At 36.5% G+C, this 18,553-nt stretch overlaps 1 protein-coding gene across 1 annotated transcript in view; it reads right to left on the bottom strand.

Annotated features, from left to right (window-relative positions):
* Positions 1-310: 310 nt before the first annotated feature.
* Positions 311-18,553, bottom strand: part of mafa (MAF bZIP transcription factor a) — a 143,564-nt gene continuing 125,321 nt past the window's right edge. The window contains exon 3 of the mRNA XM_079824746.1: positions 311-970. The gene's annotated coding sequence lies outside the window, so the exon portion shown is untranslated. The remainder of the gene's footprint in view (positions 971-18,553) is intronic.

Raw genomic sequence — 18,553 nt, 5'->3', positions numbered from 1 at the left:
TCTTCAAAACATCCTGTTTTGTGTTATACGGAAGAAAAAAGAAAAGAAATACAGAGCAACCTAAGGGTGAGTAATTGATGACAGAATTATAACTATATACATTTTGTAGATGTGTGCTACAGATTAATTCAATTATCGCGAAACTTCCTGTGATATACAGTATATGATGTAAGTAGGACAGACATGATTTTATTAATAATGGCCACTTCTCTACTAGTGTGTATGTGTAGCAAATCGTTACTCTCAAAAATAAAATTACTTTGCTTGACTAGGAGCAAACTTAATTCAGTTTTTATGTAGATTTTTTTTTCTCTTCTTAGTTTTGCTCCATTTTGTTGAATTTTAATAGATTTACAAGCATTTATGGTTTAAATTAAAATAATTTGTATGTACATAACTTCATTGGGATTGATAAGAAAAGAGGTTGGTGGGGGGGTCCTTGCCAGTTTCGTGACATATTTTTAGTTATAAGCTTTGTTTTAACTTTGTATTTGTAATTTACTTGAAATGATTGCTTGAGACTAACTGAAAAACATGTATACCTGGTTGTGATAATTAAAACGTTAGAAGAAAGTCACCTACAAAGATGCTGAGTGTGGCCCGTGAAGCGATGTCTGCTGATGTACTAACAATAACATGCACTGATGTTTTTTCACCTGAAAAGAAAAGAGTGTTTCCAGCAGCAGGATAACATTCTTTCCACAAGGTTAGCCGTCTTCTGATTTAAGTCTTGTTTTCACTTCTCCGTTTTCCTTCCGTTTGATATGTTTATTTGTAGAAAAAAAGAAGCTCCAGGTGCAATTCGAGGAAAAGGGATCTATCAAAGGATTCGGCTCTTAAGAATAGTGCCAGGGGAAAAGGGGGAATTATGGATTCGATTCTCGTTGCATCGTCTTCAGAGAGTTTGAGGTCTTGTGCTTTGTGGAAGGCCTTGTGGTGGGAGTCATCACGTCAACTGCCACTGTGATATCTGCAGTGAGAGAAAGTAAGGAGAATAGAAAGGAGGTAGAAGAAAGAAAGAGACATAGATGAGTAATTGGTTGTGTGCATGTGGGACACAGGAGACATTCTCTGAAGTGAGTTTGCCAGGGATGTAAAGTGAGTCATGGCTGTTTGGGTGGTTGTTTGTCCAAAAGAAACCAAAAAGTAGGGTGACCACCCTGTGAGTGTGAGTCGGCCATCATCCACACCTAGATTAGGAGTGACAGCGGTCGCCGCTTGGGGTAACACCATTTTCAGATTCAATTAAATCCATGCCACTGGAGAACGCTCGTCACCTCTAATGTCTACTACCTGAAATCCTTCACAAACACCTCTCCAAAATAAATAAATAAATAAAAACACTGTTTAGCTGAACCATGGTGAATGCCAAACCTTATGTCATAACAGCATCTTTGCATTCCAACGTGATCTCATGAGAATACGTGTGTATCTTTACGCAAAGTGTGGTACATTTACTTACGTTATCATACACACTGAAACATACAATACTGACGTATTGAGAGCACTAAAACGTACAATATTGATGTATTGACAGCACTAAAACGTTAATTATTTACATGTGAACATGTACGAATTCCCATGTATGAATACTAAAATCGTGACTTTAATGTTTTGATTCTATTGTCATATCATATATGTCATACATGTTTTCAGTCACAATTATTAAATGCAGTTTACTAATCTACTTAATATATGAAATAACATTTTGCTCTGTGCGTGACTTCTGTTGCAAACTCATTTCGGAGGATACATAATGTTAAACAAGACTGCACTTTAAAACCTTAAAATGAATAACATTTCTGTAATCGTTTATCCATGTTATAGTCTTTACTTTGTTTGCAAGACCCCTATGCAGCGACTGACGATATGTCAGGATGCCATGGATGCACCAAAATACAACATAAATTCACAAAATACGTACATTTTATTTGTTCGCTGTAATCCAAATCTTTAAAATCCATATGTTTGAGAGGAACAGATCCAAATTTAGCCCTTTATCCAGCAATCTTCATCTCATTCTCAGTAGCGACCGTCAATGTCAAATCCAGTGCTTGTTATTATGAATTTGAATTCAAAAACCGTGCGCCCTTACAAAGCATTACGACATGATTTACGGCAGTGATCAAATGCTCATTGGCTCTCACCTGCTTCGTCACAGATTGTGGCATGCTGTGTTTCAGTCGATTAAAAATGGGGAAATGCACATCTTCACAGAGAGAAGCTGGATTAATATTTTCATAAACTAAATTTAAATTCTGCTATGTACCTCATACAAAACTATTATATACCTACCTCCAGAGAGGACTGCGACATTTGAACTACTTTTGGTACCGCTTTTGACATTTTCACAATAAATACATTATTGTGATTACTAGGCTGTGCAATTCATTTATTTAATTTGCTACAATATTTTCTGGCCTTTCTATAATTTTTTTTATTGGTTTGACTTCATTTTCTCCATCAGCAATGGTCCAAAAATGCAATTAACTTCTCACTGCAGGTTGTGTCTTTAGCACAACATTTATTTTTACAATTAAGGCATTCGTTTTTGTCAGTTGGGTATGTTCATTTAACCTGTCATATTAATTCAGATTTCAAATGGTTTTCTAAATAAATCATACTGATAGACAGGGTCTACAATTAATACTAAGAATGAAATGCATGTTAAAATGGGCTTTTTTTTAATAAAGTTGCAAGAATGCCAGTGCCTTCGCTGATGCTTAAAGATATAAATACAAACAAGACAAGACACATTTACAGTATGTTTGTCAATTTTCTCAATTCACCCTCTATTGGCAGATCCAGACCCAGCTGATGGCCCTTGATTTAACAAAATGTATACGATTTTGTTCAAATAATCTAAAATTAGACATTTAGAAAAATTAAACGAACCATTTATGTATTCAACAGAATGCTTGTTTTGAAGCATCATGGCCATTCAGAAAAGGATAACCGTCTAAACACTGTATGCTTTAAATTCAGTCATGTTGTATCCAAAAGGCAAGGCTGGGAATGATGAAGGCTACAGCTGGATGATTCATGCTTCCCCACACTTTCCTGCATGTGGGTGGGCCATTAGGCAAAAACTCTTATTTCTGCTTGGCATGTATGTACAGTAACTGCTACTTTAAGAAAATAAACTTTCAGCGTGCAAAAAAAGTCCCATACGAATCAATCAATTTGCAAGAGGTTTTGAATAAATGCAACACACACACAGACCAGTTTGTTAATATCCCCTGTCTCGTTTAAACAGCCCCACAGTATAATAATCACTGTCTGCCATATGCGTCTAATACAACAGCGTCCACTGAGAACCGTGTGCTGCTGCCGCCTGTCTCTTTTGCTGAATGTGGGTGTGTATGCCAAGTAACACAATCAAAATGCCTAATATAGTAATTTTGGAGTTGTTTGTGGTATATAATCGATCAAAGACAATAAAGTAGAGTTCCTGCATATCTGCAAAACAAAAAATAAGTGACCAAAGTGTCAAAATAACCAAATATTACTGTCATGGCAACCTTCTCTGGTACAGTATTAATCCAGCTATTTATGAAAAAATATCTTCTTTCACATATGGAAAAAGTGAAGGATGTTTTACCTGTATGTTTCAGTCTGTAGCTCTTGTAACTTGCTAATAAGTGACATGGTAACTGTAACACTGTTCCTAGTTATGGGAAGAAGGAGGTGGGAACCGGCGAACATTTAACAAACTTTAATAAATAAATAAACAAATTGACCACAAGTAAAAACGGCAGCCTCCTCACGGATGACTGCTGCGCACACACATAATAAAACGTAAACAAAACATAACATAAAGTCCAGGCCTGGTCCTCTCTCGTCCTTCACTGTCATCGCTCCTCCTTTTATGCTTCCGAGCTCCTCTGTGAGACACAAGACACTTGCCACAGAAACTATTCCAGATTGCAGGTTATGCGACTTAAGTCCTATTCGGACAGGATTAGTTTTACAAGGGTAGATGGAGTAATGTAATTTTACGACAAGATGTCTGTAATAATAATGGCCAAAATCGCACAGGATAAGAAATCTAAGTAAAACTACCAGAAGTGGGAGGGGTCACTTGATTTATTTACCGCCGTCACCTCCCTGTCCCAAACTTGAGGTTTGCCACAGACTTGACCTATAATGCAAATGAATGCTTCCTCAAGCGCCTCCATATGTGACATGAAAAAATACTTTTAAACAGGAAAAGACGGAATGTTTACATACATATTTACAGCTTGTCTACACGCACGTGATTAGCATTACCTATGGTAATTTTTTTCAGACCTTTTTATACACTCTTAAAAAATAAAACATTGGGTCAACAAAAAAAAATATGTTAACATTTTCCACTAGAATTTTTACATTAAGCCAACTGGCAGAATTACATTAATTCAAAGCAATATTTTGAGTATGGTGAATACGCATTTCTAAGTGACATGAACTTAAAAATTGTCAACATGAATGCAACTATTTAAGTTGATCCAACATACTGTTTTAAGTAAGGTGGAGAAGCATTTTGGCCACAATAAAACATTTCTAAGTAACATGAACTTAATAATTGTCAACATGAATGCAACTATTTAAGATGATCCAACATAATGTTTTAATTAAGGTGGAGAAGCTTTTTGGCCACAATAAAACACATTTCTAAGTAACATGAACTTAACAATTAATTATGTTATTAGGCCCTATATAACTCCGACTGGTTTTGAGCAAAGTATCTGAACAAATAGTATAGGCAGCAACAGGCCAAATCAAAAAGTAAAAATTCTTAGCATGTTGGCTAGTTTATAAACTACAAGTAGCTACCTTATTTACTTTCGCTAGCTGACTAACAAACTAGCGCACAAATAGGTTGTGTGTTAGCGAGTTAATTAGTGTGTTAATTGTGTTAATTTTAATACTACCTCGGATCATATATGTTCCCAATCTATCTAGTGTAAAAAGTAGTGTTGTCGTTTGTAGTGTTGAATTTACAGTGTTAATATAGCACCTTACAGTGTAGAAAAAATTGTTGTTTAAGTTTTACACTATGGGGTTTTTAACCTAATTTTCCATTGGGTTACACTATAAGTGTTATTAATAAAGTATTCTTCAGACATGAGTCTTCAGACAGATGTATACATCCAAAGTTTATTTGGGAAAAGCAGCTACTTTAAAATATATGCCAGATATGTAAAGGTCAATTAGTCAGTCACATTCATGAGGTGTTGTACAGAAATAAAATAAAAAATAAAAAGTTAATAAAATGCATATAATCATCAAATTTGCCTAGACATGAACACATATGACAGGTAGATTTGAACAAGATTGCAGAAAGATACTTGTCGACAGTTGTGTAGCATCCAAGAATGCTGTTCCTCTTTGTCGCATCAGCGAGCAGGTATGGCTGTGTAGTCTCTCAATTCAATCAAGGTGGTGTTCTTGTGTCCCTGCCTACAGATCAAGTTACTGACATTGTCCGTAATGATTACTGAGATGGCACATTTGGATGGGACTAAATTCACAGAGAAGCTCTGGTAATAATTACCCCACCGTTCCATGTTAAACTAATCCTGTCCAAATAGGGCTTTACGTGGTAAGTTTACACAAAGTGGATAACTTCAACTCTTGGTTCCAATACCTAAGGTAACATATGGGGTACATTAATCGATCGGGCGGGCCAAGTAACGTTAATAAAAAAATATCATTCCAATCAATCGCGGGTGGATGAGAGATTTATATTGTGTTTGTTTGATAAAGACATTTTGTGAGCCCTGGCTGTGGGCTGGGCAATTGATTTCGTTTGCCGTTTGCCACACGCTGTCACTGACAGGGGGAGCAGAAGCTCATTAAATATGCAAATCTTATCCAATCCTAGTCGTGGGCGTTTACTTTCAAGTCTTCAGTGCGGCATGCCCATCAAAACTGAGCGTATCTTGAGAGATCTCAAAACCAGGGTAGAAAATAGCCTATTACTTATTTATTATGATGTTTTTGAATGTAAAAACCACGCAAACGCAATAAGTTGACCTCAGACACAGTATACATAAAAAAAAAAAAGCCAGTTCATGACCCCTTTAATAAGTAAATGTTCCAATCAATGATCCAGGCAGCGCTTTCTTGTCTCCCTCCTTCATTTTAGCTCAGGGTCAAAGTTCAATACGGAATCGATTAATCTGCGGGGTTTTTTTTTTTCTCAGACAGATTAATGAATCGAAATTAACACGTTATTTTGACATCCCTAATATTTCTATATCCCCGCATATCGTGTTTGCCGCGTTCCAGGCAACCCGTAACCCGTGTTTTTCCAACCTTCTACCTGTGAAAGTGGACTGGAACGGCAGCCAAACCCGTGACTTCCCACCCGTGAACTCGTACTAGATCGATGTACTCCCAGTTACGAGTTTTGACGTCACATAGCCCGCGAAGCAACAATGGCAGCCCCCTACGTATGCAGTGTTTATGAAACAAATATACAAATAACGTAAAATAAAAGGTATAACAGATTTTCTTGCCGTCTGCGCTGTTTTTCACCTCCGTTTCCCTCAAATAAGCAAGGAGTAAGCACCTTTGGCGATATAAATGATTGTAAATGAGCATACACCCCATACGGTCTGCCATGCTTTGTTTACATCTAACTACCACACAATTCCTTGCGCTCAGGCAGTTTGGCGTGACTTTGCCTGGAACACTACAAAGTCGTGAATCGTGGTTTGAAGTTGTAATTTACGGGCTCAAAAACCTGCCTGGAACGCAGCATAATTTACCCCACCACAAACATATGATATGTTAATTATTTTTTTAAATATTTAAAACAACTCAAACACACCTACATACAGAATAGAATGCTGTATTAAACAGTTTTTGTAAGAGAAAAAATAAATCAACTCCATAGTGGATTCCAAGGGATCAAGGGCTTAGGACGTTCCAATTCAGCCCATTGCAAAGGTTCTGCCAGTAGTGGGCACTCATGCACGTAAGCAATAACGCACATCCGAGTGAACGAGATGGAGGGAAGTTAGTGAGTGAAGTGCATAATAAAAACGAACTGGAATGCAGCTCCTTACATGTATTATTTTGTTTTTATCTTGTAAATAAATATGTTTGCTGCAAATAAATCTTGCCTCAATGCTTACTTGATCCTTCTGCAACCAATGCCTGACAGAGTGGTTTTTGTCTGTGTATAACCTGCAGCACAATGCAAAGGTGTAGTGGGCGGTTGATAGGGTGTTGCTAAAGAGTTCAGAGTGGTTTTCAGCACGTTGCTATAGTATGTGGTTGCTAATGCCTAATTACAAAGAACCCACACACAACTATCTAGAAATGATATTCTAGTCTCTAAATATGACTCAAGCCATATGGCAAGTTTGAAAACATTTTTAAGCCCATTTCACCCCCTACCGTGCAACAAAAATAAAAAAAGGCATAGAAAAGTTATAGCACACATCTTCTCAATAAGCAACATGATTTGACAACTTATCATTACACGTCCCATGTACTATTTGAAGATACCTCTGTGCTTTTAAGTGTCACTTATTAAATACTTTTTTTTTTGGCCATTTCTATGTACATTCACTATTATTTCTCTCAGCTTTGTTTTACATCTTGGATTTTTTCCCCCTAACAAGTTTCCAAAAAGTCACTTTGGGATTTTATGTGCAGTGTTCACTGACATTTTGTCTGAAAGACATCAGCACCATTCAACCACCAACAATTGACAACCTTTGCTTTATGAGTATGTTTATAGTGGCCAAAAATCTAGTTAGGCCACTCATTAGGATTTTAGAAAAAAAGCACTGTAACGGACCATCATTTTGTTCATTGTGGGTGGAAAATAAGTTTCAAATGCAATAGCACTTAAGAACCTCAGAAGCTTATGTCTGGCCTACTCTAACCCAGAACAAATGCATTACATCTGAGTGTCAAAGGTAACCAATAGCACTAATTACCCATGTTATCCACAGGGATTTGCTGAAAACGTTTAAATGTATCTCTTCAAAGTTAGAAACGAGTTGAGGTTAGGGAACATCTTTTATCCATAATTCTTTCATGACCATAAGTATCTCAGAGCAACCCCAGATCTGAAATTGAATATGAAACTTTCAGAATAGTTTCCATGTCCAGAATGTATTCATCTACAGAGGTATCTATGTAACACTGAGCTCAGTTAGCATCCTCTGTGACTACAATCTCGAGTTTTTCAATGTGACCCATGGACAGGATATTACCGTTAAAGTGGGACTTTTGTTTTTATCACTGGCAATGAAGAGTGCAGTGTAATGGAGGAGACGGCTCTCTGAGAAGCTTCTAACCCAGGTGCTTGGATCTGAGCTTGCTGTCTCATCAATAATTGACAGCATCAAACCAATCAGAACAATTTGCTCCCCACAAAGCGAAGTGCTAGAGCAGGCTGGAGGTGCTTAATCATTAATGAGGCAATTAGCTGAAACTGTTACACCTGGCCCGAGTCGTTTGCGGAGTGGCCGCTTGTCTGATGCTACACCAGAGGTCTCTGGGATATCAACTGACAAGAGTCCTAGCAGGGTCAGCTATTGACAAGAAGAGTGGTGCCTGATACCTCTACAAAACATGTCCCTTAACTAACTTGAATGCTTTTCAGTAGATTTGGGAAGAGGGACAATCTTGCAAAGAAGATGCAGCTTGTAGTGTTTTAAACTGAATCCCATGGGTGGACCATTTTTGCGGACAGACAAAGCATTGATCCAAGATTGATGTAACTGCAGTCACACATGTTTAAAAAACCTTAAAAATTAACAACAAAGTAATCTGAAGCTCCAAGGTTTCAGAGGGAGATCCAAGATCTAAGAAGTCCTCTTAGAGGGATTCATTGACTGTCCATATTGGAAGATTTGATGGTTAATCAATTCTGCTTCCCAGTCAGCTTTTTTTTAAAGTTCTTGAACCTCTTGAAGAACTAGTCTTGATTCAATAAGAATGTTGTATGGCGCAGCACTGGCGCCAGAACAATTTTGTCTGATTGGCTATCTGACCTATGCAGGTGAACATAGAGTGGCATAAATCTACTAACTTTTTCATGCGTACAGTATGTGGATCAGAGGTGATCTTAGAACTGTAATGTGGTCAACAGACCTGAAACTACTTCAGTATTTGAAATTCTGTCATCCAATTTTAGAGGGCACGGTTTTTATGTGATTTAATTAAATACATGTTACCAATAAACAGACAAGGGAGCTGAGGAGCTTGGAAATAGTAAACCACTTTTTTATAAGTTGGCATGTGTCTCCTGTATATATGTGTAAAACTTATAGTAACCATAACTGAAATAAATGTTATTATTGTATTTGAAATTATGTATTGCTAAGAGGTGTCACGATATATAGTATTGACAATAACCATAATAGTTAAAAAGAATGGTACACATATGATAATGTGACACGTAAATAATCCAGTGCCAGCATCTGGTTTACATCCCAATGTTCAGTATGTGGCGGTATTGCACCTTAGCACTGGTTGCCACCGGTCATAAAACACAAGCATATACAACGCAGCTGCTACTGTCGTCGGATATGACAGACGAGACACTCTACCCGCACTCTAAGTAAGTTAACTCGCTAATGTGGAAGTTTATTGGATTTCGCAAAAATTACTAAATATTAATCATCCCAGTTTTCAGGACTTGCCGATCAACAGTGACCGCAAAAGGGGGTAATACTACCAACCTGGTCACCTACCTCCGCCTCTGTTAGCTTGAAGATTTGGCTTGAAGACACTGTGCAAAGTAAGTTGCATTGATTTTGCTAGTCCTGAAATGGGAAATGTTTTCTGATGCCTTTCTTTGTTTTATTATATTCACATTCCTTGGGGCTTTTAGTCCAAAAGTGTGCTCATTTTGATAAAAAAAAAAAAAAAAAAAACCTATGGACTATCGTATGTTCACATCAAATATCTTTAGAGAGCAGTATTTACTTTCTTTCTTTTTTTACCAAAAATAGGTTGATGCAAGCATTATGGAACGCTAAACTCTCAAATGTAATTTATGTTTCATTCATACTCAACGCCAGAGGGCACCTTCGCGCAGAAAGTCCATGAGTGAGACTCATAGGACTAATAAAACTTAAGACGAGTTTATACTGAATGGATACTTCTGACTATAAAGGTAAGAATGAAACGGTCTCTTCTTTACTCAAATTGTTGCAGTTTCTGGCAGCATTTGACATTTTACTATTTATATACAATGTGGAGTGTTACCATGACTGCACAAAGCATGCAAATATGTACGTTATTGGTTGTTTGTTGCTAAGCGTCTAGCTTTAACATTCTAACACTGCATCGTTTCACACTGTACAAGTTTGGCACCGCAATGTGGGGTAAACACCCCAGGTAAAAAGCGGGGCTAACCCTGCTTCTAAATTACCAGTGTGAAACGTTCCTTTACCAGGGGTTAATAGAACAACGATAACCTGGGGTTAAGCACAGTGTGAAAAGCCCTTCTGTGTGTTCTGTGCATCTCCAGTCGTATCCATTTTGTCCATTAGATCGAAAGATCTGAAAAAGGAATGTTTCTCCCTTATCTTGATCCGATCAACCAAAATGCATCTTAATACCAGGTGTACACAGGGCCTTTCAGAAGATGTGTAATAGCACCCCCAACCGTATACTGAAAATGCGGAAAGCTACCACAATGGCAGGGAAGCGTTGTATTCTCTCAGAAATCAAAGCTTTGTCAAGATATCAACTAAGGCCCCGTCCACATGAAGCCAGAGCTTTCCCTATCCAATATTTTCTTTCCCTCGTTTCAAGAAATATCTGCGTGCACATGAGAGCATTGAAACAGACTCAAAACGATGTAGCATACAAGCCAGGCCAGTATGTGGCGCTGTAATTTCACCACAAAAAACGAAGAAGAAGAGTTGTGGCTTGGAAGGGGTACAGCAATGGTAGGAAGTGAGGCACAAATCTCACAATAAAATAACAATAAATACATTACGTCGCTGCCCGATGAAACTCACGTATGTCCAAAACGGTTACTTTTCAGGAAGTGAAAAAAACACAGTATTTCAAAAGCAGTTGAATGTAGCGTTGTCATGTAACCATATTCTTGCCAGTGTAATGATATAATCCACATTTGACCAAAATTGAGTTTAAATGGACATACGTGCATATTTTACAGTAACGGTGGTCGATACGCGTTCTTCCGATCATTAATTAGAATGGCCAAGTCACGTTTCATATTGACAGAGGAATACGCTCAGTTTATTAAATAGCCTACGTCTTAGTTTATTAAATATGCTTAGTTTATTTAATATTAATTATAAATGTATTAAATGTCTCTTGCAAACTATGAAGGGACAATGAATCAATACACTGACATGGTAATGCTAGACAGATACTTTGTTTGTACAGTCCTACTGTAATTTTGTCACTCCTAGACGTACGTCTGGCGTCAGGGGGGAAACGTTTACCTCGATGAAGGAAAGTCATTGTCTCACCAGGCTATCCAGTGCTGAGCTTCGATGAAACTTCACGAGACCGGCGAGATGCTACCACAGGGAGGGAGATCCGCGGCGTGATTGACAGCTTTGACACCAAATGGACATACGTGAAAATCAGATGACATGATTTCACAACTTTTCATGGGCCATTTAGATATGTGAAGCATACTGTATACGGAAATGAACCTGGACATTCAATCCGTCGAAAAATCTCAAAATCTGCAAAATGGACATACGTGGTTTTCATCGGACAGCGACGATTTGCTACTTACCAGATGTGTTTTATTAACGCCTACATCTACCCCAATCCTAATCCTACCCTTACAATAATGCAATTACAGTAATTAAAGGACGCAATATTGATATGCCCGTAGTTTTATCTCTTTCTAGTCTTTCCCGTGCGGGACGTGGTGTGATGATATCACCGTTTCACAAAATATACGGATTGGCTGTACACACGAAAACGCAAGGGTGTCATTTTCAGATTTATCCACTCTGGGACCCTTTTTAAAAAAAAGCTCATCACATTACGATTTTGACTTGCGAGGGCGTTCATGTCCAATTTTGAACTAGGAAATGTGTATTTACGATAATTCCGATAGCATATGAAGGCAGCATAAGTAGATCGTAGAGACCACTGGTGGCAAAGGCTTCACGATCTACTCAGGCTTACCATGCTAAATGTAGCCCTGGGCAGTGGATCTGTAGTTCCCAGCATGCTTTGCAAGGGACTGCATTAGGACAGTAAATTTAGGGATTAAGTGTTATTTTGTGTGTTTTTCAGTAAAGGGGGAAATGTTAATAGTTTTTGTTAATGTTTAATGTTCAGTTATGTTGGACAATTAGAGTTGATCTGTTATTGAATTTTGTGGTTACCATTGTGCTGTAGTGATGGGTTGGTCATGAACGAATTGTTCATTTTGAACAAATCTTTATTATGACTCGGGAACAACAAATTATCTCAGAGAGTGATTCGTTAATTTTGTGTTGACCACACATGCGCAACATCCCATAGGTTCTATACAGGAAACATAGCCTTAGAGCTTATGTGGCTGTCGTGATGAACGAACGACTCAAACTCGAGATGTGAACTAATCATTTCTATATCCGGTACCAACTGCTCAGTTTATGGGGATGTCACGGGATGATTGAATGACTAAATGGTGAGCTAAACTGACATAGCCTAAATGAAGACCCAGATAAGCAATGAATTAATCGTTTCTGTTTCTCATAATTTGACCTTGTTCTTGCATTGCATTTTATTCTTATTTTAAATGTGAGCAACGCGTAAGTTGATGTGTTGGGGGAGTTGGCCATTATATGTAACATTTTAATGTGTTGGGGAATTTGGCTATTAACATGTAACATTTTAATTATATTCTGCTGAAATTAATGAAATGACCCGAAAAAAATATTCGTTCATTTTGATGAACGCAATGCAAAGATCTGAGTCAGTAAAATAATCTGAACTTCCAATTAATATTGTGCTGGAGAGTACAGATTGTGCTCAGACTGTGAGCACTCTGTGTTCTCAGTTCTGACACCTGTCTTTACTAAGTGGTTCATTATATATATATTGTGCATAATGATGAAAAACACTGTTGACCCAACTACACTGATATATTTTGAATAAACTAAATTAAGTTTTGTATAAAAAATGTAAAATAAAAATGTATTTAATCAAATAAGGGTAATTAATTCTTTTTTGAGTGTATTTACATCAAGGTAGAAAAAGACTTTCATCATATAAAACAAAAAGGATTATATCAAACGTATTAAGTAATTTTATATCTATTGACAATTATACTTCAGTAAAACTTTTTTTTTTTCCTTTTCAGGTAGGTTGAATTCAGTTATAATCAGTATTATTAAATCGTTTATTCAATCAGTAATCTTAAACTATATATTTCACTTCAACAAACCCAGTCATTGTAGAAGTTACCACATTAAGTATAATTTCTAAGTTGAACTGACTAAATATTTGTTTCAGTGTCTGAAATGTAAAAAAAAAAATTGTGATGGCATTTGTGATGACATTTTGGACAGATTCAGGATGTTTAATGACAACTGTTTAAGTGTATGGCTCTTCGTGGAGCAGATAAGACAATATTTGCTCTGTGGAAATGTGGCATCCAACTTTACTCGGTGCTAAAGCCAGAACCTGTAGTATGTGAATTTCAATAATCATGTAATTAAAATTGTAAATCAATATTTATTAAGTCTATAGCAAAATCAATGAAAATGTGGGATGTGAAAACACCTTAAGATGCAAGTGTAAGTGGGAAAAACTGTGAAAGTGAAATGTGAAAAGTTGTTTTTCTGAAGTAAATATTATCAGATAGATTTTCTATTCTAGTGTAAATTTGATGAGAAGCTTATGTTATGGTATGCACATTTATTATAGACCATTTCGAGGGACCCTGCCTAATTGGGACTAGATGGCCACCTAGAGTATGGTATACAGTTGGACAGCCTGACCTTGCAATCACACATATTTAGAATCAGGCCTGAATTGCTCTTATTGGTGCATTTGTGTGAGTGTTTTTGCACTGAAATTTTAAAATTGAATTACAATACGTTTTAGGGGGGAAAGTAATCATTGGTCACTGTTAAAAGGGACAGTCCCTGTCACCGTGAACGGATGCACCACACCTCCAATGCAAATAGACAGTTTCAAACACTGGTAGAAAAAACTAAACTTAGTATATAAAGAGGCATAAAGTATAACGTGTGAAACCAGATATTTTGAATGTGTTACAAGAAGTAATTGCATGCTGTCTGTAAATGGTTTATACAAGCCCCGGGTATTTGTGGTTCGTATTTAGCACCACTGAACAAACTATCACTCATGTGGCCACCTTTAAAACAGACTGAAAAGTGCTGAAAAGATTGTCAAGTCGAAGCTTTGCACCCAAAAGATATGAAATCGAAAGGAAGTAGCAGGACGTTCAATGGAACAGAAGAACTGAGGTGTCTGGAAAATTCCAAATGACCTTGTTAAAGTGACACTTTTGCAGCTCTTTCTGGGTGTAACTTTAAGTCTGCTCTGTCGGTAGACTCACATGTGTGGGTGAAGAGCTCCTCAGGCCCTTACAACTTCAGACTTTCTTCTAAAGTCTTAGTTTCGATGAATTTCGACAGAGCACCTCCCCTTGTACATGAAGATAACGAAGAAGAAAAAAAATGAAAAAAGAATGCAACACGCAGTACACCTGAGCTTTGAAGAAAGACATTTTGGGTATGTTTGCATATGTGTGTGCATGCATTAATGTACAGTGTATTTGGACACTTAATACTTTTTGGGACAACAGTTTGTGTTGTAGCTGCATATTTACTTGTATGAAGACAGTATGGAAAGTTTCAAGAAAAGCTGTTTGGGAAAGGAGGAACCTTGCAAATATTTTCTTCCTGCTTTTGTGGTATTTTAAAAGTGAGGCTCTCGAGACGTCTACTTCTGTTCCTGATCCACACAGCCTGTGACTGTTGCTTTTAGAGACATGAATTGCCCAATTAGATCATTCTAATTATAGAATTCTTCATATTAACTTCTTGTTTGCCGTTGCAATTTGTATACTCAGGAAACCAAAAAAAAAAAAAGGCTGAAAATAATATTTTGTTGAATCTTACTGTATTTTACATCATTTATTTTGTAAAAATAGCTCACGATAAATTTATGTGACCACATTTTAAGGATGAGTTCAAAGGTTTCTTTGTCACAGTTTATGTATTTCATAATGAAACTAAGTTCACTCCATTTTCCATGTTAGGTTCTAGTAAATGTGTCAGTGGACATGAGTCACATATGATTCAGCCACGATCCGACTGTCTGTATCTGTAAGTGAAAAGCAATTCTCATCAAGAAAACACTCAAATGTCATGGTAATGGTTGCATAACCTTGTGTAAAAATGTATGAACTACAATTTTAGCTGAGTACACTGTAACAAAGTGAAAATATGGCATTGTTGCCTTTAGAACCTTTTTTTTTGGTCTGATAATTAAGAAAAGATATTGCTGAAGTATAAGCTAATGTAGTCATATTAAGTAATAGTTTTTACTGTAATAAAAACATTTGGTTTCACTTTATTTTAAGTAATATTAGTTACCAACATGTACTTACTAAAGGGTTAGGGATAGGGTTTGGTTTAGGATGACGTTATGCATAATTTAATGTTTTATTTCATATTATCTAACAAGGAAGGACACTGTAAAATAAGTGTTACCAAAGATATAATTTAAATGAAGCACATTTCATTGTGCAATATGTGTCTTATTTAGAATTAAATTTTGTAGGTTTTATTTTTTCCCCCAGTATTATGAATGTGCGATTATATATTATTTTATTTATATATTATTTATATTATATTATGAATTTGTTGTTTATAATTTATTCTTCTTATAAATGTAAACATGTTATAATACATGTATTGTTATAGTATGATTTGCCATTGCATGCAACTGTTGTGTGCTATTTTAAATTGAAATTTCTAAAGAAGAGAGCATTTCAATTTGGTACCATCAAGCAATTGAATTGAAAAGAAAAGACCCATTTTATATTAGGTGGCCTTAACTACTATGTCCTAACATTTTAATTAATAATTGTATACAACGCACTTATTGTGTACATATATGTTTTTTACATTGTACTTACATTTAAAAAATTACCTGCATGTAATTCATTTCTCTAGTTACATTTATAATTACACTGTTGACACTTCCCTTACACCTACCCTTAAACGTACCCATAACACCACACCTGTCCCTAACTTTACCCGTATCCCACCTCAATATCAGCAAGTGTTTTGCACTACAATATCAACACAATAAGTACATTGTACTTTTTTGATGCACGTACATAGCAGTCAAAGCCACCTAATATAAAGTGGGACTGAAAAAAGTTCACTACAAAGCCTCAGTCAGTATTCAGTGGTGTAATTATGTCTATATAGTTAATATCTAAATAGCTGCAATTTAAAGACTTTGTTTTGAGCCTTTTTATATAACTTATGAAACATGCCACATGAAATTAATAATTAACTGACATTTGTAAACTTTTAAAACATTTCAGTCGATTAGGATTCAATTAATTAGGAATTATGAATTAGCTATCACAGATCCAGAGATAAGGAGCAAGAGAAAATGTGCAGAGGGATTCCTGCAGCTCAACTGGTAGAACATGGTGCTCGAAACAACCAAGGTCATGAGTTTGATTTCCAGAGTAATATGCCAAATGAGAAAAATTTAGTGTAAATTTAAAGAAAGAAAGAAAGAAAGAAAGAAAGAAAGATAGAAAGAAAGGCACTCTTAGGTGTGTTTGTTTACCATACTTGAAACCTACATCACCAAAACAGCAGTATATGAAAGAGGGGGAAAAGTGACTAAGGACTTTATGAAGACAAAAACGACAGAGAGAGCGACAGATAAAGAAGAAAAAGACAAAAAGTGTGAGTGTTAGGCTAACCCTTGAAGGGCAGACAGCAGTGTGCAGCTGTAATGAAACATTTATAATACGTCACGCTCTGCTTCTCTGAGCTCACTGAGCACTCACTGTAATCGCACTGGCAGGGTGAGAGGAAAGGGCAGCGTGAACATGTGTGTTAGTGTTAGTTGGAGGGAAGAGACAGAGTCAGTCTCTCAGAAACAACCCCTGTCAAAGAGACACTGCTGCCTGACATGCAATCCTGCCCTCAGCGGTCAAAGGACTAAACCCAGAAAATCATTGAACTCTACTGACGTAAAGGGTTAGTGTAAAAACATCCAGTAAATGACAATCAAACATCAAACTCAGCAGGAAGATTTCTAAACATAGGTTACATTTATTTATTTTTTGTTAGTAAATCCTAATATAAAATAAATGTTTTCATGTATATCAAAAAAATTTAATAAATGTTGTCCTTTCAATGACCCTTCTCCTCTAATGGTTATTTAAAACAGTTTTTTGTTCCAAAACAGTTTTTTGTTCCAATTACTTCAAATTATCAACTGAGGCACTCTGTTCAGCTTTACTTTTCTGTCCCCCGTGTTAAGAAATCAGTTGGCAAGAGAGCTTTTATGTTTAAAGCTATTTTAGATTGGAATAACTTACCTTCTGATATTAGATCCGTCACTTCATTTGGGATGTTTAAGCATACCCTGTCTTCTTACCTTGTGATTGACTGCTCTTGTAATGTATGATGATGACACAGTGTATACTATACTTAAATTAATTGTATTATTATTTTGTAAACCACGTATATACATTATGAAATGTATTTGTCTGTTTGACTATATGGCGGTTGTAAGGTTCTATATATATATATATATATATATATATATAAATTTTTTTTTTTTTTTTTTTTTTTTTTTTTTTGTGCGTTTGTTTGTGGTCTGTCTAAATATTGCTATGTATAACTGTATTTTTGTTTATTTGATTCTTTTGTGATGGTTGTGATGTATTTTAGGACCCCCTCGAAAACGAGATGGTGCATCTCAAGGGGTTTATCCTAATAAATAAATTTGAAATTTGAAATAATGAGTTCACACTGCCTGATTTTAGCCCAAATTTTGAGAAATCGCAGACAAATGCCCGAAATCATAGGCAAATTGGTGCTCGTTCACGTGAGTGACAATCACGCAGTGTGAATTATCAAAGACGCGATCTGAGAGAATCGCAGACGAGTTGCCGACGCCCATGAAATATTTGGCATGCTAAATATCTGGACCTGTCGGCAATTCTAAATCCTGCTGTGTGAAATTACATCTGCAATGACCTACAACCAGTGAGAGAGCAAGATACAGGGCAGCGGGATGTTCGGGGAGGAGTTATAAACCAGAATATCAGTATTTTATATATATACAATTATATCAAACAGAAACAAAGCACAAACATTTGCTTGACCAGCTGCACATTGCAAAAATAATTGATTTACCTCCAACTCTCTTTGCAGAACACAATCCTTGCTCCCCGGGTCTCCCCAACCATTTCCTCCATCTTTTTTTCTCCTTTTCGCTGCAAATCAGCGCACAGACAATTTGGATCGCAAGCTTTCTGCAGTCTACCATTTTTAATAACAATTCCTCGTGCGAGAATTCCGGTCTGAACCATGCATGATCT

The sequence above is a fragment of the Gobio gobio genome (genome assembly GCF_949357685.1).
Source record: "Gobio gobio genome assembly, chromosome: 9".
In the NCBI taxonomy this organism is placed as follows: Eukaryota; Metazoa; Chordata; class Actinopteri; order Cypriniformes; family Gobionidae; genus Gobio; species Gobio gobio.
Note: the sequence above shows the minus strand (reverse complement) of the source record. Positions and strands in the feature narration are given on the sequence as shown.